Here is a 24,997-nt window from a genome sequence, read left to right as displayed (position 1 = left end):
TTCTGAGAAAGGTTTGCAAATCTCCAGTGCAGAAGCTCCCACTAAAATGTTGCAAGTTTTGTTTTTGAGCTGTGCACAGAAAGCCGGTCAAAAGAACATTTGAAAGAGGGTTGGGAGGGAGCAAAGAAAGAGTTCCATCAAGGAGTGGGGTCAGGTATGGCCAGCAGCAGAGAACACAGCAAGGTGGAGCTTAACAAGGCCTTGGTGTTGGCAAAAAGATAATAATAGCCGGTGCCAGACCTGAGGAATCTGGGCACACAAAAGAGAGCTTGGAATGCCCTGGGCTGAAGGGCAAGTGGAAGGGCATGAGGCGATAGAGTGGACACAACTTCCCAGGAAGCAAGGCTAAGGAAGCATGCACAGAGAAAGCAGGTGCTGAAGGGAGGCACAAGCAAGGAGGAATCATTCCAAACAGGAGCCTCGTCCTCCTGCTTGTAGTCTGGGGGAAACAGTCAGGACTGAAAGTGGTGCATGTAGCACGCCTGGGTTCCACGGGACTCCAGGAGTCACTTGGTGGCAATCCGTGCAGAACTCCTAACACAGCAGACACAGCAGCCTTCTGGCCCGTGGGGACACCATGGAAACCCCTCTCTGCCACCCAGGCCCCAGCTTCTGTTGTCCTTCGTTCTGTGAGGGAAACCATGACAACCAGAAGAACCAACTGAACACCTAACTTGAACCTCCTCTTGCCCTCCAGGCTTCCGCTTGAGCTTGTCAGTAGCAAGCTTCCCTTGGGTCCCTTTACCAAAATTTATGGCTGAAGAGGCAAGAGTAAAATGAGGTGGCGCGGGAGACATGCCTGGCACAATGGGCAGTTAAAGTTGATGCCTTGGGACCTTGCTTCTGAACCAGGTGGAAGGCTGGGTTCTCCCGCAAGGCCTGTGGCCAGGCTGCCACCTAGTGTTCAGCTGTGTGTATAAAAAGAAAACCTCTGCCTGCCACTCTGTGTAGGAACATGCAACAGGAAAGCAGCAGAAGCTTGAGCTCACCACGCTGAGCTAGGGAGAGAATGCATTTCAGGTGGCGTAGAAGACAGAGCGAAGCTGCTGTCTGAGCCTGAGCCCAGGGCCAATAATATGAACAGTACACGACACAGTTGTTTTGTTTTTTCAAATGTACAGTCTTATTCTATCCTTTGTGTTAGTCGTGTTTCCCCTGTTCTATAGATACGGCTTATTCCTGGAAAGTTCAAGAGATTTGACTAAGTCATTTGCCTGTTAAGTAGAGGAGCTAGAGCTTGTACGGGGGTCTTTGGGCTTTGGGAGCGAGTAATTGAAGTCTAAGGTAGAAGTAGGCATGAAGGGTTGAGACCAGGGTCTGGCTATCCTTAAGGTCCAGTGAAGGTAGGAGGTGGGACGTCCCAGATGCATTTGTGCAGTACTTCTGGGCTTGCATGGAGGCTTGCCAGGGACACAGGCTCCAGCAAGTCCTGCATAAGAGCCAAGGCAGAGCTGACACCAGATCTGAGCTGTGATGGGAGGAGGACCCGAGGGGTGACTGGCAGGATGTTCAGTTAGCATTGGAAGGTTGGACTCAACATCAGAGCAGTGCATGGAAAGTAGATAGGCCCTAAGAGCAGGCGAGGCTGGGAGAGTCCAGGCCTGGGCATCTCTTTGTTGTATTTCAGGAAGGTGGGAGAGGAGAGCAATCGGCTCACCTACTCTCAGACCTGGCTTTGCAGGGAGATCCAGGGACTCTGGACATCCAGGTTGGGGATGAGTGGATACAGCTACCTTCCGTGCTGAGTCCAGAGGTGAGATACAGAAATGTGTTTTCTTCCTACCTGCCTTGGTGTGTCAGTAAAGGTGCGGACGCTCTGTTGAGAATAAGAAGCTGAGGTGGGTCTGGATGCTACATGCCATGTGCCAGCCAAGACCATCGGTATCTGGTCTTCCGGTGACTTATTTGGGACAGTGGCTCTATTTGGTACAGCTCTCTGCTGTTGTCACTTCCTGGTGCTCTTGTTGGCTTCGTTTCCCCTTGGTTTTCTGAATAAAGTTCCCTTTGGAAAATAACCTACATCTCTGATTTTTCTCAGCAAGAAGGCAGAACCAATCTGCTCCTGTGCAAAGGAGGATAGAGAGAGAGAGAGAGAGAGAGAGAGAGAGAGAGAGAGAGACAGAGAGACAGAGAGAGACAGAGACAGAGACACAGACACAGAGACACAGACACAGAGAGAGACAGAGAGAACATAACTCCAGGGCTCCAGGGGTCCACACTTCTGAGTTAGAGTTGGAAGGGGGATGAGCTATGGCAGGGAGAGAAAGGCACTAAGGGAGAAGACTGACAGAGGAGGTGATTTCCAGTGATGCCCTTTCCACCTTCCCATCCCCTCTCCTCTCCTTACATACTCACTGTTCTTTGCTTCCCCATAGACGGTGACCACCTGACTATATATTGAATTGAATCCCATTGATGATCAACAAATCTTAGCATTTATATATCTTCACCTTTGATACATCTACCCAGTTTGTTTTAAAACTTCATTTTTTTAAATGTCTGGTTGTATGAATAAGACAGAGTCACTATAGGAAAGTCTAGAAAATATAACAAGGATAATATGGATTGCGGTGTACTTCCAATTAACTAAAAATAAGCAGCTATATGTCATCCCTCATGACCAGTAAGATCCCCTGATTCTCTTTCCAGCCACAAAAGGTTTGTGGTGCTTTGGTGTCCTGTATACAATGGGTGCTCAACCCTAACTTGTTGGGTGCTGGCTGTGAACAGGTGCTTGGTGAACTCAGAAGTTTCCTGTAAACATTAGAAAATGCTGTGTGCTGGGGGTGGCTGCTGCTATGTGGCAGACTAGCTGGGACACTGCCAGATTCCACATCCCTTGTTTTTCCCAAGTCAGCCAGTGGCTCCCTGCCAGGACAACACGCTGAGCCTTGCAGGCGATGGTTTTGGATGTTGCACTGGGTCACCTGGGTGTGTGAGTCAGCTCTGGGAGGGCCAGTTTCTCAGCAGTTAGATGCTGAGGACCTAATGGGTGCCAAGCCCCCATGAGAACTCCTAGGGGTACAAGGATTCAGGTTATTGAATCTACATAACTAACCACCCAGAATGCAGCCTGCCATGGTGGAAATAGAGTTAGATGCAAAGTATGGCAGGGATAGCTCTGGGAGCAGGCCACTCTAGAGAAGCTTCATAGAAGAGGTGGCCTGAGATCTAGGTCTTAAAGAGAGAATGGAATGTAATAGGTGAGGGGAAGGGGGCTTCAGGACCAGCTGGAGTGAAAGACTGTTGTGAGAAAGAAAATAAACAGAGTTGGAGCCTAAGAGCAGTGACCTGGCAGTGTGAGGGGTTAAAGTGTGTTCCAGAAACCTAAGGAGATCTTTCTGTTGCTCACATTTTCAACTCTGACCTACACAATTAAAGGCTTCCTGTGTGCAGTGAGCTGTCCTGGCAGCATGGAGTCCTCCTTCTTATCCCTCCATACTTAGTTTGGGTTGGTTTAGCAGGATGCAGGTGTGTTTGCCTGGGCCGTCCAAGCTGAGTTCCAGTGTTCTTTCTCCCATACCTCTGTAGTTCTCTAGACAGGCTGTTTTCAGAGTCATGTCCTTTCTGATGTGATGGCCTGTCACTCTGGTGAGGCCTGTTTTCTTCACTAGACCCTGAGCTCTGTATAGATAGATGTTGAGCTCTTCTCTGGATTCCTCCACCTAGCTCTAGCCGTCACTCAGAGGACACATTCAGTAGAGGCTTAAGTTCCTCTGTGAACATATTACAGTTTCTCTGTAGATGCAAACTCTGATTCTCCATCGAGACCCATTAGGGATGACCCTAGGCAGTAATGATCTGACGTAAATAAGAAGGTTTGGGTGGGCTGTTCTCATCAACCTCAATTAGCACTTGATGGAGGTCACGTTCCAGGCTTAGGTAATGAAATCTCAACACTCAGTAGATGGAAACTGGTTTTTATTGGCAGCTTGACAAGTCATACATACTACACCACCTCTCCCACTCCACCTACAGCACCAGTAAGTGACAGATTTAGGTGGTAAATGCTTGGAGTGCCTTGAAGAATCAGTTCTAGCCAACCAGCGGGGTGCTGCTATGACATGGGTGTGCCCTGATGACAAATAGTGGCCTGATTATTGGGACCTATTGTTCCCAAGATAGGTTTGGGGAGCCCGCCCAGTGACTGAGCCAGCTTCAGAACTGCCCGCAGGGACTGGGAGGCAATGAGAAGCACGTCTTCTGGGTACCAATCCTGTTGCATCATTGGCCCCATTTGAGAACCTGGAACTTAGCCTTTCATGTTAATACCCCCTGGAGACTCAGAATATTTTTCGAAACTCCCTAATTCTTATAAAAGAATGTCCAAAGAATGGGTAGATGGGTGAGTGGATGAACAGAGAGATGAGACTGATACATAAAGTGACTGATACCATAAAGTTCACGATAGGTGGATGGCAGAATGCAAGGATGGATGGACAGTGGCTCACTGGCACAGTGCAAGCATGGATTGGTGCAGAAATACGTTGTGCCTAGGAGTTGTTCACCTAGGGAAGTGTGTTTGATGCTGGTTCTGGGGTGCAGTTGTGGGGGTGCCTCTGTTTGCAGTTTTTGAAGACTCCCTGTGAGTGACTAAATAACTACAGAGGGTAAACCCCTTTATGTATTTTTCAGGAAACAACAATAAATCAAAAGTGATTAATGCCTTTTCAAAGACTTGCCATTCATGAAGTTACTTTTTTTAAAAATGTATAAAATGTTGTCATTTTTATCTCCTCACTGAAAAGAGGCTTCTCTCCACAGATTGTGACAAATTTACCACAGCTTATTCCAAAGGAAAATGTTAATACTAAACACACTTGTTTAAAATTTTCACCCTGAAAACTTTAAGAGGTAGGTTGAAATAGCACACACCCAGACTTTAGCAGACTTGTTTGTAGGGGTGATGTAAAGCACGTACACACATACATCTTTCTCTCACACGGTTGCTGGATAGGCTGTATGGGAGAGAGTGAGATACCTGCAAATAGAGCACATTAAGGAAATCACTCTTGTAAAAATATGAAAACTAACAATAAAATGACACACACAGAGTTTCAGACAGGGTAAAGAGCTCCTACTGGCCCATTATTCTTCAACAAGCTTGTTGTTTCTGATGCTCTGTGCTCATGCATGTGAGGCTTCTCCAGTCACTGTCCACGTGCCTCGGGCAGTAACCTGATTTCTTCACCAAGCATGAGGTCATGAGCATTTTTGTTGTTGTTGTTGCCACAAAGTCTTTGTAATCACTTTAAATGACTGTATAATATTCCATTCATTATGGTACTCTTGAATATTTAGGATGCTTGTGGGCTTTGCTCTTTGTGAATTTTAAAAATTAAATTACTAGGTATTTTATTTCTTTTACCTTCTTCTCTTTCATATGAATGGAAAAAATAAAAAATGCTTATTTGATCCTTCCTAAAGAGTAGATTTCTTAGGGTAAGGACTGAGCACAAAAGTTTAAGCATGGCTTACACATATTAGAATTATCCTTTTATTCATAACAGTGATGACTCTGGAAGTCTATGGTTACAAATATTATCTTATGAAATCCTGAAAACATTTCTAAACTTTAGATGTCATCCCATTCAGGGTGGGAAGCCAAAGGCCCCTACACTGAAGTGACTTTTCCAGAGTCTGGACCTGGAATATCTTCCCTTTGCCCACAGGATGTAACAATGTGGGGCACTGAATGGCTTCCAAAGGTACTTGTTGGGTGCGGTGTGCAAGTTGGGGACCGTGAATCAGACCCAGGCCTGTTTCACTTCAAAGCCTGAGCTTTCCTATAAGCCCATTGGCTACTGATGTTGGTTGGGATTGGGGATGGACTTGCAGATCTCACCATGCCTTTTAACTAAGGGAAGCACCCTGGAGTGGAGACCCCAATATACAGTTTGTCTAGAATTACTCTTTGTAGCATTTTTTTCAGAGGTCATCACCTACATGGAGCTATTATGCATTGCTGAGACTAGTCCACAGAGGGAGCTTCTAAGTGCTGGGTGACACATTAGATTCAGAAACTTTGCTAGTTTTGTTTGTTTGTTGTTGCTATTGGTGGTGCTGTGTGTACATATTTGTGTGTGTGTGTGTGTTTGTGTGTGTGTGTGTGTGTGTGTGTGTGTGTGTGTGTGTGTGTGTGTGTGTAAAACCAGATATTCTGATTATGCATTTTCAGAAATGTTGCCTTCTTCTGTAAAACCCAGCTCCATGAGCTGAGAAGGCAGAGTGGTCAGAGGAACCAAATCCTCTTCTGTCCACGGGTGCTGCCTCGGCAGGCAGAGGACCCGTGAAGGTTCAGATATCGCACCTCAGACCCAATGCAGATCCCCGTGTTCTGGAGTTGGAGAGATGCTAAACTCTACCATCTGTGCAGAGAAATGGCAGAAGGGGTTGAGGATGAAAAAGTCAGGAAACACACATTTAGGAGGATAGAGGAGAAGGACTTCAGAGAAACCAGGAACTAGGGACAGACACAGAACCAAAAAAAACGTTCCTCCTTAGGGTCCAGGCCTCCTAAGCAACTTTAGTCATGTACTGTACTCTTCCTACATGCTCAATTAGGCCTTGGGGATGCAGTAACAACTGAGAAATGTCCTTGACACAAGGAAGATATCACATTTTACCAGGGAGACAAAAGCACAGAACAATAGCAGCAGCAGCAGTAGCAACAACAAAAATACCAAGATCACCCAGTGTTCTTCCAGCGATGCCACAAAGCACAAACACAGAGAAGGAAGAGGCCCCGGGATCTGCAACACTTCAAAGAAGGGAGGACGCTGTTTGGATCTCACTGTGACGCATGCATGGGGGACCCACTGGGAGAGAAGGACTGGCAGATCACATAGATCAGAGGGCAAAGCAAGTCCCAGAGGCTCACAAGAGCATGTAGTGATCCAGCCCAGGGAGAAAGGAGGCTGTTTCCAACAGAGAGGATGTCAAAAGCCACGAAGGCTTATAAGCTTGCAACCAGAGTTGATGGTGATGCTAGGTAGTATGTGTGTGAGCGCTGGGTGTCTGTGTGTCTGTGTGTCCGTGCGTGTGTGTCCATGTCCATGTCCGCGTTCGTGCGTGTGTGTCCGTGCGTGCGTGCGTGCGTGCGTGTGTGTGTGTGTGTGTGTGTGTGTGTGTGTGTAGGAGAGTATCTGTGAGCACAGAGGAATCAAACAAACACTGCAGTGGGTAAAAGAATGACAGAATGAGAGATCTATTCTTTCAAGACAATCCTTACAAGCACCTGTACCATGTGCTAGGCAATGAAGAGGACTGGACATGTGGGGAATGAGGACAGGAAACAGTCCTGGTTGACTTCTGGCTTGAAGCTTAAGGCAAACAAGAGTGGGCTCTTCTTAAGAAATTTGGGTTCTGAGTTCTGACTACACAAGAGCCTCCTCCGCTGCTTCCACGTGACGTGTGTGTGTGTGTGTGTGTGTGTGTGTGTGTGTGTGTGTGTGTGTGTGTGTGTGGTGGGGGGTGGGGGAGTGGGGGGGTGGGAGGGGAGGTACTCTGTCCCTCCTCTTGGTTTCACACAACTAACAAGGTGATTTTGAGACTACTGCTTCTCAGAGAAGGGCCAGGAGTTTGAAAGACTGTCTAGGTAATTGGCCCACCACCTACTTGCCAGGGGTAGTTGATGTCACCCTTAGTTATTCAGTGTATTGTTAACTAAGCATCTGCATGGCCCAAGCCCTGTTCTGGGTGCCAAGGGTACAGCAGTGGACAAAATACAAACATACAGGCCAGTAGTAGACTAATAACAGGAACGATGGCAAGTGAAACATGAGGGAGACTTGCAAGAGCTATGGAGAAAGAGCAGGGATGAGGGGCGGGAAAGGATGTCGGTGGGTGGAGGGTGGGCTGAGGATGAGCAGGTAGTATGTATGTCAGGCCGCAGAACGTGTGTGCAGCCTCCACAGAGGCCTTTGCGGGCCACCTATTGCTACAGTGCCACTGTCCCATGGCCTGCAGGCAAACTTGACACATCCTCCTGTTTGCTGGCTGGTACTTTCCCATCTCACACCTCCTCTGTGATGGTCTTATTGGCTGTCTCTTTAAATAATGCAGGCGAATGCAGATATGATTATACTAGGTGTGAATTTGGGGAGGAGGAAGACCTAGGAATGGGGTCAGGTCTGTGAAAGCTTAAGTTCATGGCCTTGGAGCAGAGTTGGAGTATGGAAGGAGCTAGGCTCTGATCCTGGGTTTTCAGCTAGACAGCCCTGAATTCAAGTTTGGGGGAGTCTTCTGACTGGGAATAGAAGGGGATTCTGGTAGGAGAATGGCTTAGGGAAGTAATTTGGTTGAGATACCCTGAGGTCTGGGTCAGCTGCGTGAGCCACCCCCTTATTTGTCTGATAGGACACTGGTTGATGAGTTAGAGGCCAGTTTTGTTCCTGATTTAGTGCTAAGACGTGAACAGAATTCCAAGTGGAGGGACCCTTAACCCTGCCCTGGCCTGAATGCTCTTGTCCCACCTGTGGTAAATTGCAACACGTTTCCCCATGCGAGCCTCAGCCAGGGAGGAGTGCCCTTAATCAGCAACCGAAACTCAGGGCAAGGTGTTAATTAGGCAGTCTTGCAGTGATTCTATCTTTCCTTCATTAATGATGAGGACAGCGCAGGGCCCCCCCTCTTGCTCCCGGGTCCTCCCTGTCTTCTACGGGAGGCTGGTGGGGTGGGGAGATGATTGAGTGGAAGAGCTGCGTGGAGTTGACTGTGGCAGCTCGGCCATGCCAGCCACAAAGGAAATATTCCATCCTAGAGTTGATGCGGCAAGAAGCAGGGCGACCCCCAACACCCCTACATCCCGAGAGCTGCCTCAGCATGGCAACGCCTTGTGGTACCTCACCAAGAAATGGTTCTTATTCTGCGTGTTTCCTCGCCATGCTCCTCCTAACACCAGCGTTACTTACCTCAGCCTTCGGAGGTAACAGGAGAACTTTGATAGAGGAGCACCAGGGCGAAGTTGAGGGATTAAAGTTGTCACTTTCAGTTCCTGAATCTGAGTTATGTGACTGTGGTCAAGTCACACAAGCTGTGTGGAAACATTTCCCGTGAGATGAGTTTGAGTCTTTAACAATTCATTTTATCAGAGGCATTCTCATGCAGTGCAATATTAAGGGCACTTATTCATAAGTCCCAAGATGTTTAAGATCTGGATATGGTAAATCACACCTTTGTCAGAGCGGACCCGTGTAGGAGCAGAAACCCAGCAGATGTAAAGGGTTTTAAACACTAAGCATCCTTTGGCGTCAGCTTCGCAGGTGACAGGAGGATGCACAGATCTATCCTGCCAAGGCCTCTGATAGGGGCAGTTGTTGAGCACGCTGGTGTCAAGCTCATGGTGTCCAACCTTGCTGTGTGCATGTGTGACCTGAACCTTAGCTCAGGTGCCAGCCCCACCCCTTACCAGTTGACTTTCGACACTTTTCCTCAATCTTTGGGTCTCCATTTTTTTTTCACCTATAAAATTGCGATCATTATTTACATCTTGGTTGTGGTGGGTGTTAGATTGAGAACACAAAATGAGAAAATTGTCTGAAGTGTTTTTTGCATAATGGTAGCATGTGGAAACTGGGAGCAAAGACTGTGAACATAAATTCTTGGGCTGGATTTCTAGGTTCTGATTTCCAGCTCCACTTGAGCAGTGGTGGAAGGGCCGAGATAACACAGAATAGGAAAAGACCAAGGAATTACACAGTGCAAGGAAGAAAAGGCCTCTGGTGTTACCTGTCTCACCTTACTTTGCAAATAAGAGGTCGGCAGTTCAGAGAGGTGATTTGTCTCATAACAAATTACTAAGAAGCCGGGTAAGGACCTAGGCGGTTGGTACAGGGTTTGGGGATCCTTCAAGAGCCTTTCAGGTTTTATAGTTTATCGTTGAGGGATCCTGCCCTTGTCCCTGCTGTACAACTCGGGGGTTCTGGGAGCTTTTCATGAAGGACAGGGCAGTGGCCAAGCAGTCATTTCCAAAGTCCACAGGCTCCCCCTGTTGGTCAAGAGCTGAAGGCTGCTTTGAGTAGGACTAGAGAGAGAGGTACCTGGCTCCTGGGTATCCTGCACTACACATTGCGGTGTGATTTCTTTCTTTCTTTCCTTTTTTTTTTTTCTTCTGTAATTATTCCAGTTCATAGTCCCATTTTAAAGACATTCTTATAATGATAAACAATCCTAAGGGACATGTTTAGCCATGTAAGTACCATCCCAGGGCCTCTACATTTCTTCATGGAGACCCAAGCATTGTTCTAACACATTACCTTCTGGCTGAATGAATTCTATCAGCATTTCAGTGCCTCGTCCTTATTTCTCCCTGTGTTTGGAAGATAGGTTGACTGGGTATAAAGCTCTGGGCTGGCAGTTCTTTTAGTCGTTTTCTGATACTGTGCTATGTTGTCTGACAAGGTTATTTCTGTCAAGGAGGCTGCTACCCCTCCACTCTGCATTTCTCTGTGAAAATAAATGGTTGTTCTTTCTGGCTATCTTATGGATTGCTTTCTTTATTGCTGCCCAAACTGACCAGGATGTACCTTGACTTAATTTTCTTTGATCTTATGTTTGAAGATCATTAAGATTCTTAGATGTATAGTTTTCTCTTAAAAAAAATACTATTTGGAAAACATGGTCATTATTTCTTTCAAACATTTTTCTTCGTCATCTCTCCATTCTTTTGTTGGGGACTTCAACTACACATATATCAGGCCACATGAAATTGACTGCCCTGTGCTTACATCACTTATTTATTTCTGTTATAGTTTTTGTTTCCTCTGCTTCATTTTGAATTGTCTCTGTAGCTAGGCCTCCAGCTCTACTAACTCTTTCTTCCGTGGCATTTAGCATAATGCTAATCAAATCCATCTCATCTGTGATGGATTTGTGTCACATCCAGTTATTCTTCTTAGACGGTTCAGTTTTTCTTTCAAGGAACTTGATATGAGCCCCCTTGGCCATCTTCTTTGCCTCTGCTGAATCTTTCTGTAGTGTTGTATGATGTATAATGTCCTCATTCACTGATTCTATCAACATGTACTAGAGCTGTACCCCAGCCCCTGACTCGTCTTTGTTAATATGGTGTCATCAGGGGGTATTGGTTCCACCCCACTCTCAATACCCATGCCCGAAGTGCTCAAGTGCTCAAGCCCTGCAAGCTGGCCACTGTCCCTTTCAGTGAGTGTCTCATCAGAGGATGAGGGAGAACTGGCTGCCTCTACCTACTGCCTGGTGAGTTTGGGGTTGTCCGCTCTGAAGACATGGAGCTCTTAGTAACCATGGTGATGCCTGCCAAGGACTGATGGCTCCTTCCCCTGCCTCAGGGACTCTTATTCCTCACAGATAAGAATTCAGCATCTCAGGGCTGCAGATTTGAGGGCTACTCCTGGGTGTCAGAACTTCCTTCCACTTCACGAGAATCTCTTTCTGGTTCTCAACCTTGCAATGTTTCACTCCTAGGGTCATCCAGGACATTTCTTGGGGATTTCCTAGTTCCCTCCCTGTTTCACAGCCTGGAAACCCACATTGGGAGCTGAAACAGTTCTGTTGCTGTCTGGTTTGTTTGCCCTCTCATCCATCAGGATCTTGGCCTGCTCCGACTCCGTGTCTTGAAAGCATCATTTTCTGTATTTTGTCAAGTTTTGGAGATATTTCTAATGGGAGGATAAAGCCATTTCTGTACCTTTGTTTTCACCAGAGAAGGAAGTTTACATTTTATACTTTTTAATACCACTATGCTAGTTTTCTTTAGAGATTAAAGACTAAAATTATGAAAGCTTAGTGTGGCGATACACACTTGTAATCTCTCATATTCAGGAAGCTGAGGCAGGGTGGTTGCTCCATTCCCTCAAATTCTAGTCTAACCTGAGATGCACAGTAAGACTCTGTCAAAGAAGGAAAAAATATAATTGCATTTCTATCCTATTAAAATTCCAAATTGATTGAAGAATATGTCATCCCCCACACCCTAACTCTCTCCAACCTTGTGCTCAAACACCCGCATTTTAACCAGGTGAGGTGGGGCATTGTCTCTTATGTTCACTACTTTTTTATAGTCCATCCAAAGCCAGCCTAGGGCCAGGATCCTTGATAGACGTTTTTTTTTTTTGTTTTTTTTTTTTGTTTTTTTTTAATAGTGGAGAGATAATAGGCGAGAGCTGTGTGCAAGGGTGGGAGGCATGACAGAGAGTAGAGAAGAGAGGGACAGAGTGGACATGTCTCAGGGACACTCCATCAATACTCCAACTAGCCTGGTCATCTCTCTTCCCTCTAGGGGGTAAACTTTCTGCTTCCTACACAGAGTCTATTTATTTAGTCTTCAAATCTAGAGAGCTGTTTTCTGAGGGACATTCTAGAATATTTCCTTCCCCAAGCTTCTTTCATGACCATCCTCCCTTGGAGACCTAAAAGCCTTCAGCGGGAAGAGCAGAGGAAGTAGATCAGGGCAGACCAGCATCTCCCAGGAGAGTTCAGAGGTTGGGGTACTCGGACCCCTTTGGGAACAAAGTCTGTGGTTCTTCTGTTGTTTGAGGCAAACGTGTGAAGAGAAGTCCTGCCTCATGGCTATGGTACCACATTCACTGCCTTGCCTGTCAGGAGTCAAATTCCCAGAACCCAAGACAAACGGGAGAATCCTGGAGATGAAGGAACCAGCCCCATGAGAGTCCCTGAGTGTGCCAGAGGACCAACCTAGCTTCATGCTGAACTCTGCACAAGTAGGAGACAGTGGGATTCTTATTCTTCAAGGCTGTAGTTGCAGAATGCCTGGAGAAGAAGGTCAGAGTGCCCTTGACAGATGCAATCTATGGAGGTGGGCACTTAAATAACATGAGATTTTATGGAAGATGGGGGTGGGTAATAGATTGCTGTAGACTGTTAGGCGCTGCCTGTAGTCCTGAAAGAGAAACTGTACCCACAAAGAATGATGATGCCCACCAGGCACAGTGCTAGTATTAAAATCTTGAGTCTGTTCATTTTTTAAAACAGCCTTATGTGGTGGGTGCTGCCCTTCCATACTTTGTAACAGAGGACAGTTAGACTTCCATAAGGCTTGCTCTCCAGAGTTGAGATAACAGAAATGTATTGGGAGTCTGAGAGAGCTATGGGATGATGGCGTAAATGAAGCCTTTAGGTGACATCATTCTGGAGATGCAGCTCCCCCAGGGAGATACCCTCAGGTAGAAGAGTGGCCAGGCAAGGAGTGCCAACCTCACATGGGATCAAGAAAGGATACAAAAGAAAAATAAAAAAGTGAGGTAAACAATGAAAGAAAGCTCTAGTCTATAGAGAAAATGAGTTGGGGCCAAGGAGTGAAATCTTACTTTGGACTGTGAAACTGTATTTTGTAGTTCAAAATGATGAGTGAGGAATGTTTTGTGTTCAAGTTAATAGAAGCTCCCTGGATCGACACCAATCTTCCATATTACTCATGCGATGTAGATAAGAGTGAGTAAGCCAGATGCCTGATTTTGGCACCTGGGAGTATACAACTGTCCGCAAATATATCTTCAAGAAGGCACCTGTTAAAACACGCAATTGTTACCTAACACTCTGTACCACTAGTTTTATCACAACAATCTGTCATTTACCCAAAACAATAAACTCAGTGATAAAGTCAGCGTTTTGATCACATAGACACTTTGATTGGCTAGGGCCTTTGTGGAGCAAACTGTTTTGCAACAGCTTCTTGGACAGGAAGAGTAGAGAGCATTGAGAGAGAGGAGACCCTAGTCTGGGAACCCCGAAGAATGATGTCTGATTTGTTCCCCTGGCTGCCCTGGCTGCCAGGCTTGGGATTCTGTGGTACTCTGGCTCCCTCTTCAGGGAACATCCTGAAGTGCACAATCTTGCATCCAAGGTTACAGATTGGAGGGAAAAATCAAATGCCTGCTGCGGTGAGCTGGGTAGTGTCCACCACTGCTGCTGTTTTTCAGGGATAGACATCAGGTTCAGAGTTAACCATGACCACAAATCAACAGTGTCAAATTGGGGTTGACCTCTGTGTTTGCTACTCTGAGATGAAGGAGAATCTCAGGGCAATGACCAATTTTTACCTTCTTCCACCTCACCAGACTATAGCTGAGTCCAATTGACATGAGCCCTCAAAGACAGAGGCCCTGCCTAGGCTCCCTAACCATGGAACTTCTCACCAGAGCCAGAACTCCAGAACTAAGCAAATTCTCATTCCACTGCGCAGGGTGAGTCTTAAACATAGATGTGTGTGTGTGTGTGTGTGTGTGTGTGTGTGTGTGTGTGTGTGTGTGCTGGGGGGTGCAGAGCCCTTCTGCTCTGCACTCATTCTATGGTGTCTGCTTGACTTGCTCCCTAACCTCATTTGTGTTCTTGGAGAGCTGCTGGAAACTGTCATTTTAGGCACTGCTTCCTCTTCCAATTGCCTTTCCCACAGTCAGGCGACTTTTGTTTTCACATTTATTCTCTGTTTGACAGGTGAGCAAATCTGAATGTTAGGAGATGGAAGAGCACCTATGCATCCATCAATTCATTTCTAAAAACAAGTAAGTATTTAGTGTGCCTCTTTGCATTGTCCCTCCAATGCTGTTGATAGGAGATAAGGCTTGGGTGGCAGCCGGTGAACAACAAACCCAATATATAAATTATATAAAACCTAAGAAGATGAAAATGACTGTATAAGTAGAGCCACATAAAAAGGCCTGGGAGTGTGAGTGGCAGAGGCTAAACTTTAATTTTAATGGGCTAGAACAATCAGCTTTATTAAAAACCCTGCTTTTGAGTGGATCCATGAGTGAGGTCAGGGAATGATCCAAGCAGTTAACTTGGTAAGTGGATTCCAGGAAGCCAGGGCAGTGTTCTGTGGTGAGAGTGAGCCTAACTCACACAGAGTATGGCAGGCAGGCTATTGTGGATGGAAGGCATCAAGAGGGAGCAACAGATCTTTATTGCCACTACTGGAGTATTTGTTACATGCTGGGCCTCACCAGACACCTCTTACACATGCTCATCGATCACCTCCCCTGGGATGGTTATGTTTACAAGTTGAGAAGTTGAGGCCCTGCAAGAGTGTGTTACTTGTCCATGGTCAATGGGCTAATAAGTTAGATGTTCTGTGTCCAGGGACCAAGTTCTAGCTCCATCTATTGTCTTCATGTGTATTCCTCTTGTGGACGAACCACTCCTGCCTCCAACAGCTGCCATGCTCTAACTGGCCTCTCCTGGTGTGTGTGATGCATGGCTTCATGGCTATGGGGGGGCCCTGAGAAATCACAGACTTCCACTGTGTGCTGATTTCTTACGTCTGGTTTTAGGTCCAGCTTCTATGCTAGCTACTGTGAAATCAGTTATTGCATTTCCATCTCTCTTGTCTGGGTGGATGTGTATCAGGTAGAATTATTTTTTAGTTTCTGAAAGAAAGAGTATAGAAATTAAACTCTTTTATAAAATGGAAGTCAATATGAAGCTGTTAAAACTATACTGCTTTCTATGTGCACCTGCTCCTATGGCTGATGAGGGCAAGAGCTTGGGGGTATTTGTGGAAGAATTGTGCACTGTGTTGTGTGTATTGGATGTGTTGGGGTGCAGAGTGGAGTCTGGGCATAGTAGACAGGGTCAGTATTTAGTTCCTTCCTGGCCTTTGTGCCTGGAAAGGATCCTGCCAGGCTGCTTGTGGGGTGAACTGTGGCGCCACATGCTGTTTGCACCTTTTCACCCAGCGGCTCTTCATTTTTCTTTAGGTCTACCTCAAAGTGGCATACAGAGGCCTCCTGGGTATATGAGTCTAGCAAATCAGTTCTTGTTTGCCTCTCAAAGCACTTTGTGTCTATAATCCTTTGTGGTGCCATCATTCGGACACCCTTTGTCTTTGCTTGTGCCCCCCACCATCAGCTGAACTATCAAGACTAAATATCATATTCTCTAAACCACCCCAACACTCCCCAAACACCCTGGTCCTTCTTATCCTCAAGATGTCCTAGTTCCATCTCTTCTGCATCAGCTGTGTCTGTCTCCCTCCAGTGGAGGATCATGGAGCCAGCACCATTTGTCTCTGATTCCTAAGATGTGCTGAAGGCCGAGGGTATAAGGTGTTGGGTACTGTTTCAAGAAAGAGTATGTGGGAGAATGCAGAAAACATCCTACACTTCTGTCGTGAAGTTTATACAAGTAGAAAACGTCTCCCTTTAATGACAACCTAAAGAATGATTTCATCTGCAAACTTCTGCCTCTAAATATTGATGCTGGCAATGCAAGAGCATCCCTTTTAAAAAGGCTTCATAAATGTCAAATTTTACAGAGACACTCTAGGTGTGGAGGTCTCGACTTTCACATAGAACATCTGCATGCATTTTGAGTTTTGCTAAGACAGGATCACCTTGTTTTTTCCTTTTACTGAAATTAATATATCCCAATTTTAGATTTCCCTCCCTCTACTCCTCCAAGTTCCTCTCTACCTTCCCTCTCTCTCACTCTCTGCATAATGTCTGGCTGTGGGTCTCTGTGTTTGTTCCCATCTGCTGCAGGAGGAAGTGTCTCTTATGGTGACTGAGATAGGCACTAATTTGTCGTCAGGAGTCATTTTATTGCTAATTTTTTTAAGCATTAGTATTGGTTTTTATCCTAGATCCCTGGGCTATCTAGTCTTAGGTTCCTAGTCACCCATGCAGTGTGGGGTATGAGTTCCATCTCATGGAGTAGGCATTAAGTCAAATCAGATATTAGTTGCTTATTCCCACAAGCTTTGTGCCACCACAGCACTAGCGTTATCTTTCAGGCAGGACACCAAAGGGTTGTGGCTGGGTTACTGTTTATGTTTCTCCTTAGTAGTATGCAGAGTACCTTCCTGTACCAAAGATGCTAGCACACAGGAGTGAAAGCTCTCTATAGGCACCAACTTGACTTCTTCATGTTCAGTGAGTTGTATAGGCATTGTCTTCAGCCTGTATTTGGGGCCTTGTCATCAGTTTGTGGAGAGCAACCCATGGTCTTGGCAACATTTGGTGACAAGAGATGGCCATTTGGGGCTCTATCTCCACCATTATTTGGTGATTTCATTTAGATGGCCTTCATATAGGTATATATTTTAGGAAGCTTCTATTGTATTAGTTTTCTACACTACCCCCTCAAATGGCCCTTAATTTTAACTGTCTCTCCTTGTATTTCCTCCCTAGTCCTCTTCTTCCCACCCCATTTCTACTTTAATAATTTCATTTTTAATGGCTGAGTAATACTCCATTGTGTAAATGTACCACAATTTTCTTTATCTATTCTTCCATTGAGGCACATCTATGTTGTTTCCAACTTCTGGCTATTATGAAAAGAGCAGCAATGAACATTGTTGAGCAAGTATCTCTGTGGTAGGATGAAGTGTCCTTTGGGTATGTGCTCAAAAGTGGTATAGCTGGATCTTGAGGTAGATTGATCCCCGATCTTCCTGAGAAACTGCTGTATTGATTTCCATAGTGACTATACAAGTTTGCACTCCCACCAGCAATGGATGAATGTTTCCCTTACTTCACATCCTCACCAGCATGAGCTGTCACATAATTTGCTTTATTATCTTAGCCATTTTTATTGGTCTAAGAGGAAATCTCAAAGTAGTTTTGATTTACATTTCTCTGATGAGTAAGGAAGTTAAACATTTAAGTGTTTCTCAGCCATTCATATTTTATCTCTTAAGAACTCCCTGTTTAGATCTGTACCCAATTTTTAAATTGGGTTATTTTTTCCTGATTATCTAGTTTTTTATTTTTTATGTATTTTGGACATTAGTCCTCTATCAGATATGTAGCTGGTAAAAATCTTTCTGTATTCTGTAGGCTGCAGCTTTGTCCAAATGACAGTGTCCTTTGTCATACAGCTTTTCAGTTTCATGAGGTCCCATTTACTAATGGTTGATTAATTGTGCCTGTGTTAATGATATTCTGTTCAGAAAGTCCTAAAAGCCTTAAGTTCAAGGCTTTCTCTTCTTTAAGATTCAGTGTATTTGATTTATGTTGAGGTGTTTGATCCATCTGGAGTTGAGTTTTGTGTAGGATGTAAGTACAGATTTATTTGAATTCTTCTACACACAGACAGGCTCACCTTTTGCATAGGCAGCTTCTCAAATATTACCTAATTATTAGATTTCCTTCCTTCCTTCCTTCCTTCCTTCCTTCCTTCCTTCCTTCCTTCCTTCCTTCCTTCCTCCCTCCCTTCTTCCCTCCCTCCCTCCCTCCCTTCCTCCCTCTCTTTCTCTCTTTCAGCTCTAACTATATGTCACTGTGAATGTGTGGCAATGAGTTTCCCATGAGTAGGACTTTCATAACTATGAGGAAATGTTTGAAGAGCCAGGCCGGGCAGGCTGTCAAAGGCAAGCATTAGGTGACTAATACTCACTCTTTGAAAGGGCACCCTCTTGTGGATAATCCAAAAATGAAAACCTTTAAAAATACTTTTTACTGTATGGATTGTCTCAATGTCAATTAGATCATCTATGTTTTAACCATTATACATGTGCACACACATATACACACATCAATAATCATAGATACTTCCCATGAGCAGAGATTTACAAATGTATACACTCGTGTAATCCCACTTAGGTCAGCATACAGGGTATTTTCAGTGCCTGAAGAAGCTACTTCATGCCCTCTTACATGCAGTACAAAGGAGAACCACTGTCCTGGGATTCATTTCCATAGATTTGTTTTATCTCTTCTTGAACTTCATGTAAGTAGAAATAAATGGAGCCACAGGCTCCATGCTCTTTTATATCTTATTTCTTTCACTTAATATTGTACTGGTGATTCATCTATTTTTGGAGTTTGTTCTTTAGATAACTGGGAATATTTTATTTCATGAATACATCACATTAAAATTCCATTTATCCTTCTATTATTTTCCTATTGATACTATAATAGATGAAAACAAAGTCAGTGACTAAATAGCCACATTTATTACCTTTCAGCTCCATGAGTAGAGACCACAGACTCAGTGTTAGCAGGATTGTCAGCTTCTTCAGTTTTCAGAGCTGACAATACTGCCCCTTCCTGACATTCTCCATGCTTACACCTTCCTCATAGCACAGTCAGGGAAAGTTTTCTTATGTAAAAGATCCATGTAGCTCATCTGGATAATCCTGGACAATCTCATCGCATCCTCTCTTCTCTTCTCTTCTCTTCTCTTCTCTTCTCTTCTCTTCTCTTCTCTTCTCTTCTCTTCTCTTCTCTTCTCTTCTCTTCTCTTCTCTTCCTCTCTCTCTCTCTCTCTCTCTCTCTCTCTCTCTCTCTCTTTCTCTCTCTCTCTCTCCCCTTTGGTTTTCCTCTTTTTCTTTTTATTCTTGAGACAGGGTCTCCCTTAGCATCCAGCTGGCCTGAAACTTGCTATGTAGGTTATGTCCTGCAACAGGTTGACCTCAAACTCACAGATATCCACCTGCCTCTGCCTCCTGGGTGCTGGGACTAAAGGAGTGCGCCACCACACCTGGCCAGATCTTTTGTTGTTGTTCTGTTTGTTTGTTTTGGTTTTGATTTTCTGAGACAGGATTTCTTTATGTAGTAGCTCTGGCTTCCTGGAACTCACTCAGTAGCGCAGGCTGGCCTAGAACTCACAGAGATCTGCCTGCCTCTGCCGCCTGAGTGCTGGGATTAAAGGCATGTGCCACCACCGCTTGGCTGAGATCTTTAATTGAATTTGTGGAATCTCTTTCTGGGGCTTGGGGGATGGTTCAGTGGGCAAAGTGCTTACTCCGTAGTCCAAAGACCCGAGTTTGGGCCCCTAGCACCTATGTAAGAGTCTGGCATGGTTTTATGTGCCCACACCACCAGGCCCAGCAACTCTCTTTTCCACATGATCATTCTGTGGGTGAAGCTGTCCACTGGGGTTTTCATTAGTCATTTCCAGCATTGTTTCAGTTAGGGTTTTCTTTGAAAGTTCAGGCTCTAGTTTCCTGTTTTGGATTGGCTTCTTTGTTTTGTTCATCACTTTGTCTCATCTGCAGTTACAATCATTCTTCTGAATTCTTTGTCTGGAAGTTCTTCCAGGTCATTCTCATTAGGGGCCATCACTATGGGGTTTGTATTTTTTGGAGGAGACATGCTATTTTGGTTTTTCGTGTTGGTATTTTTCTGCCTTGGGTTTTGTGAAACTGGAATTAGCTTGTTGCCTTTTTTTTTTTCTTTTTTGTTTTTCAAGACAGGGGTTCTCTGTGTAGTTTTGGGGCCTGTCCTGGATCTCACTCTGTAGACCAGGGTGGCCTCCAACTCAGAGAGATCCACCTGCCTGTGCCTCCCGAGTGCTGGGATTAAAGGCCTGCGCCACCACTGCCCAGAAGTTTGTTGACTTTTTCTTCATTTCATTTTTGTTGTTGAAGTCGCCTTTCTTCTTTAATCTGGGTGTTGGCAGTGCTCAAGAGTGGGTTGGGATGTTGATTTCCTCTGTTTGTCTAGTGCTTAGAGCCACAGCCTCTGTCTCAGGTCTTCTGTTTGACAGCCAGCCTAGTGCCTTTAGAGGCTTAGCCAAGGAACTTGAAAGAAGTTTTCCCTGGCAATGTGGACTGGGTCTGTATTGCAAGGCTAGATAGAGCAAGTAGAAGGTCCTAGTCAGGTAGCTGGCAGGAGTCCTTCATGATGAGAGAATTGGATGAGTCCTAAGGAGACAGAGGTGGGCCGGGAGCAGGTGGTGGTTTCTGGGAGCAGCCATGGAACTTGAGCATTCTAAATGGAGGGATCCAGGAGGGGAAGTACAGGTAAGCTTCCTGAGTTTCGAGGCTACATGTGATGGCTAAAGAGGCCCTGGGAGGGATCTGTCTGGGATCTGGTGAGTCTCAAAGAGAGGGAAAGGGGCCAAGAGGACAGACATGGCATTCACTGGCAAATGGGAGGGCTGGGAAAAAGAGAGCAGATAGCTTACCTGGGTCTCCAAGCCACATGTTACAGCTTTCTTTAGGTTAGTGTTTTATTACTTTCAGATAATCTCAGAACTTTAACTCTGTGTCTTTTGCTATTATTAAAAAGAACTTAGTTTCTTGTGTTGTGGGGTATCTACCAGAGAAGACTACTCAGACATGGGTTTAAGCCAATAGAAAGTCTTTGTTAGTCAGTCGGTGACTACACTGGATAGTCTAGATAGCAGTAGGTAGTGGGATCCCAGTGTAGCCCTGAGCCTTTCTGGGGGTGAGCTTTTAAGCAAAAAACCATGTCCTACTTGACATACTTCAGTTAACAAGAATATTAAGCCAGAAGCAGAGCTACAGAAGCCAAAAATCAAGGTTAATTCATGTAGATGTTTTCTCAGAACTATGGCCTTTGATAGACTAGGATTTTGTTTTTGTTTTGGCAGGTGGTGCTATGTGCTGAATTTTATGGCCTGAATGGTTCTTCCACCATGGAGTCAGTTGTGCTATGGTCTGGGAGCCTATTACATTGTTGGCATGTTTTGAGCAATGTATAATATATGTCTAATTATGTAATATAATTGCTAATGATCCAACCATGAACCTAAATTGAACTTGAATATCAAATAGTCAGGTGTCTGGAGAGAAATGCCCAGAGGAATGTTCCTTGGTTGAAGAGGGGCCCAGTAAATGTCTGCAAAATGTCAGCACAGCAAATTCCCAGACTTGAAACAAAGCCAAATCTATCCTTTGCAACATGTTTAAAATCTCACCATAGAACATCTCCAGCAATATTTTGGACGAGTCATGATTTTATGTCAGTCATTAAAATGTAGTCCTTATCAGGCTTACCCTTTCATGTACCATCCAGATATCACAGATGTGAACGAGACCTTGGCTGTTGCTCCTGACTCTCCCAAGAATGCTGTGACCTTCTTCAGAAGAAGTTCTCATAGGAAGAAGCAGAAGTTGAAACAGATTGGCTGGTAGGGGAGGGGAGTGAGATGGGGGCACTCCTGAACCCCTTTAACATATTACTCCCTCATCAGGACCACATGTGTGCTTACAGTAGTTAGAGCTATAGCTAAGCACTGACTACACACAAGGCCCTCTCTTGGTACTTACACTGTCTCATGTAATCCTCTCAGCAGTACTATGGGAGGATACTGTGATTTTTCTCATCTCTTATGGAAAAAACTAGGAGTCCAGAGCAGGTCCTGCTACAGCTTGTGGACCAAAGCTAGCCTGGATTCATAAGTACTTTTTATTGGGACATAATGCTATCATTTGCATCATCTGGCTGCTTTCATACTACAATATGATTGCTGCAGAGACACATTGGTTTGTTGAGTTTAAACTGTTTACTCCCTGATCCTTTACAAGAAGGGCTTGTTGACTCCTAACTTGTTTATGACATCTTTTAAGAATGAAGTTGAGCTTGGATGTGATTGAGATGGGACAAATGATAGAGCCTGTAACCACATGCTCATCTGCCTTAGGTCAGCACTGACTTCTTGGGTATGCACTTTGCACAGCCACAGATACCCTGCACTAAAAAGAACTTTCACTGCTCTCAACTGTTTGGAAATTCTAGGTCTCTTTATCTTGTTTCCCCCTCTCTCCTTTGTCCCTTTATTTCTTTCTTGACAGTTTTATGTGGCTCAGCCTGGTCTCAATCTTGCTATATGTCTGAGGATGATGACATTGACCTCCTGATGCTCTTGCCTTTACCTCCAAGTCCTGGGATGACAGGTATGTGCTATCATCATACATAACTTGAAATGCTTAGGGATTTTCAGCACAGGGTTTTGTGTTATATTATCATTTACACTGGGTCCTGGAGATTACAGAACTGATCCTCCTGTTTAATAAATAACCACTGTTATGGAAGAATGGATGAGAAAACTGTCCCTTAACTTCCAATTCTCTTTTCTTCTCTCTCTGAGCCTGGATAATGCTCATGGTCCAGAAAGACCACTCACTGCCCCACTCCTTCATCCTGAGTCCATCCTGACCATCATGGATCCACACATAGTCATCTGGGGAAAGACTGGGTTCTGGTATGGAAAAACCTCATAACTTTCCTTTATACTTATTTCTTCCTTCATCACTTTTCAAAACATACAGGAGTCCTAGTTCCTTAAATACACCACAGAATTGCTTCTCGGTCAGCTTATAATATTTCAAAATTACAATTTCATGGTCCTCCCTTGCATATTTGCCTTATTCCTCATAGTTGTTTGTCACCACTGGACATTTCAACACAGTCAGAAATGTCAGAAGGGAGGGCCAGAAAGATGATATAATTTAGGGTCATATGCTCTAAAGTCATCCGTGCCAGAGAGCAATCGGGGATCTACATATGAGGGAAGTTCAAAGGAGAACTAAGATTTTTTTTTATTCCAGGTGGGTTATTATTTGGATGGAGTCAGATTTATTAACAGCGGTTGGACAGGCACAACTGTGGGCAATGGGCAGAGGCACAAAATAATGAGGAAAAAAAATTGAATATATTGACTCAGAAGAGCAAGATGATGATGTCTTGAGAACTGTCTTAGTTAGGGTTTTATTGCTGTGGATATTACTCTATGTAAATAAAACACTGATGGCCAGTGACCAGGCAGGAAGTATAGGCGGGACAAAGAGAGAGGAGAATTGGGGAAACAGGAAGAAGGGAGGAGAGACACTGCAGCCACCGCCAGGAGAAGAGCATGTAAAGAAGCCGGTAAGCCACCAGCCACGTGGCAAGATATAGATTTATAAAAATGGGTTAATTTAAGATATAAGAACAGTTAACAAGAAGCCTGCCATGGCCATACAGTTTATAAGTGATACAAGCGTCTGAGTGATTATTTTATAAGTGGATTGTGGGACTGCGGGGCTTGGGGAACCTGGAGAGAAGCTCTCCAGCAACATTTTATTGTTGTGAAAAGACACCATGACCATAACAACTCTTATAAAGGAAAACATTTAATTGGGGCTGGCTTACAGTTAAGAGGTTTAGTCCATTATCATCATGGTGGGAAGCATGGGGGGCGGCATGCAGACAGACATGGTGCTGGAGTGGTAGCTGAGAGTTTTACAACTGGATCAGCAAGCAGCAGGAAGTAGCTGCCACACGGGGTGTGGTTTAAGCAAAGCCCATCCCCCAGGGCATACTTCCTCCAACAAAACCACACTTACTCCAACAATGCCATGCCTCCTAATAGTGCTACTTCTTATGGGCCTATGGGGGCCATTATTATTCAAATCACCACAGGAACTATGAGGTTTTTTTTTTTTTCTGTAAGATATTCAATCAGAAGATGGGAAGCCACTGGATCAGGGATGTCTGCAGAAAGAGTAAGGTTGCTTCCAAGGACTCTGATCTTCAGAGGTCCCTGTCCTAACCTGTAGTGAGCTCTGGATGATGTTGAGGACTCCATATGAACAGAGACTGCGCATATAGGGCACTACATCCTATCTGCTGTCCAGGACAGGCTTTAAGCAAAAGGGGATTTGGTTCTAGGTTGCCTTCCACTTTCTCTGAAGCATAGACTCTGGTTGACCCTGAGCTGTCACCATGTGCCATCCTAACCTGGCTCCTGCCCATCACACTGCCTCACTGAGGAGGGCAGAGAAGCTGTAGTATCCACCCTCTCTGTTGCCACTGCCCTTGCTGGCTACATCACCAATTCTAGTAGTTCTAAGGCTCCAGTCTTTGTGGTTTTCTCACATCTCATACTCAGGGAAGCATGGAAGGAAGATGAACTAAGGAGTGGGAGGCTTCCATTCCCTCACAGCTGCCAACCAGTTCTGCACAGCCTCAGTTGGTGTCTAGAGCTGATTCATGGCTGCTCTACCTGGGTCTTTGAGGGCTGCTACTGTCCTCAGGTCTTTCTTCTCAGGGATATTCTTCTTTCCAGGTCTGTGAAGCACCTGTTTATTCATAAAGTGCTGTTTGCTACACACCAAGGCCAGGGATCTCTGGACTGCAATACCCATCTGGGAGCATGTTCATATGGTGGAACAGTCAGTGTCACCAAAGCTGCACAGGAGGTACCCAGAGAGTGCCCTGCTGAGCTTCAAGAGGTTGGGGGAGGCTCTCGTGGTTTATTTCCAGAAGTAATGTCAAGGGATGCTAGGCAAATCAGAAAAAAACAAACTAATTAAAGTAAGGTAAAGGAA

The 24,997-nt window shown here is 45.0% G+C and overlaps 1 long non-coding RNA gene across 1 annotated transcript; it reads left to right on the top strand.

Annotated features, from left to right (window-relative positions):
• Positions 1 to 1,627: 1,627 nt before the first annotated feature.
• On the top strand, positions 1,628 to 21,801 carry LOC143273745 (uncharacterized). Its single transcript, XR_013051937.1, has 4 exons — positions 1,628 to 1,753; positions 14,058 to 14,183; positions 14,434 to 14,501; positions 21,702 to 21,801. It is a non-coding gene; the product is annotated as an uncharacterized LOC143273745 (long non-coding RNA).
• The last annotated feature ends 3,196 nt before the right edge of the window (positions 21,802 to 24,997 follow it).

The sequence above is a fragment of the Peromyscus maniculatus genome, chromosome 6, assembly GCF_049852395.1.
Source record: "Peromyscus maniculatus bairdii isolate BWxNUB_F1_BW_parent chromosome 6, HU_Pman_BW_mat_3.1, whole genome shotgun sequence".
Lineage (NCBI taxonomy): Eukaryota > Metazoa > Chordata > Mammalia > Rodentia > Cricetidae > Peromyscus > Peromyscus maniculatus.
This window is presented reverse-complemented; position numbering and strand designations above follow the sequence as displayed.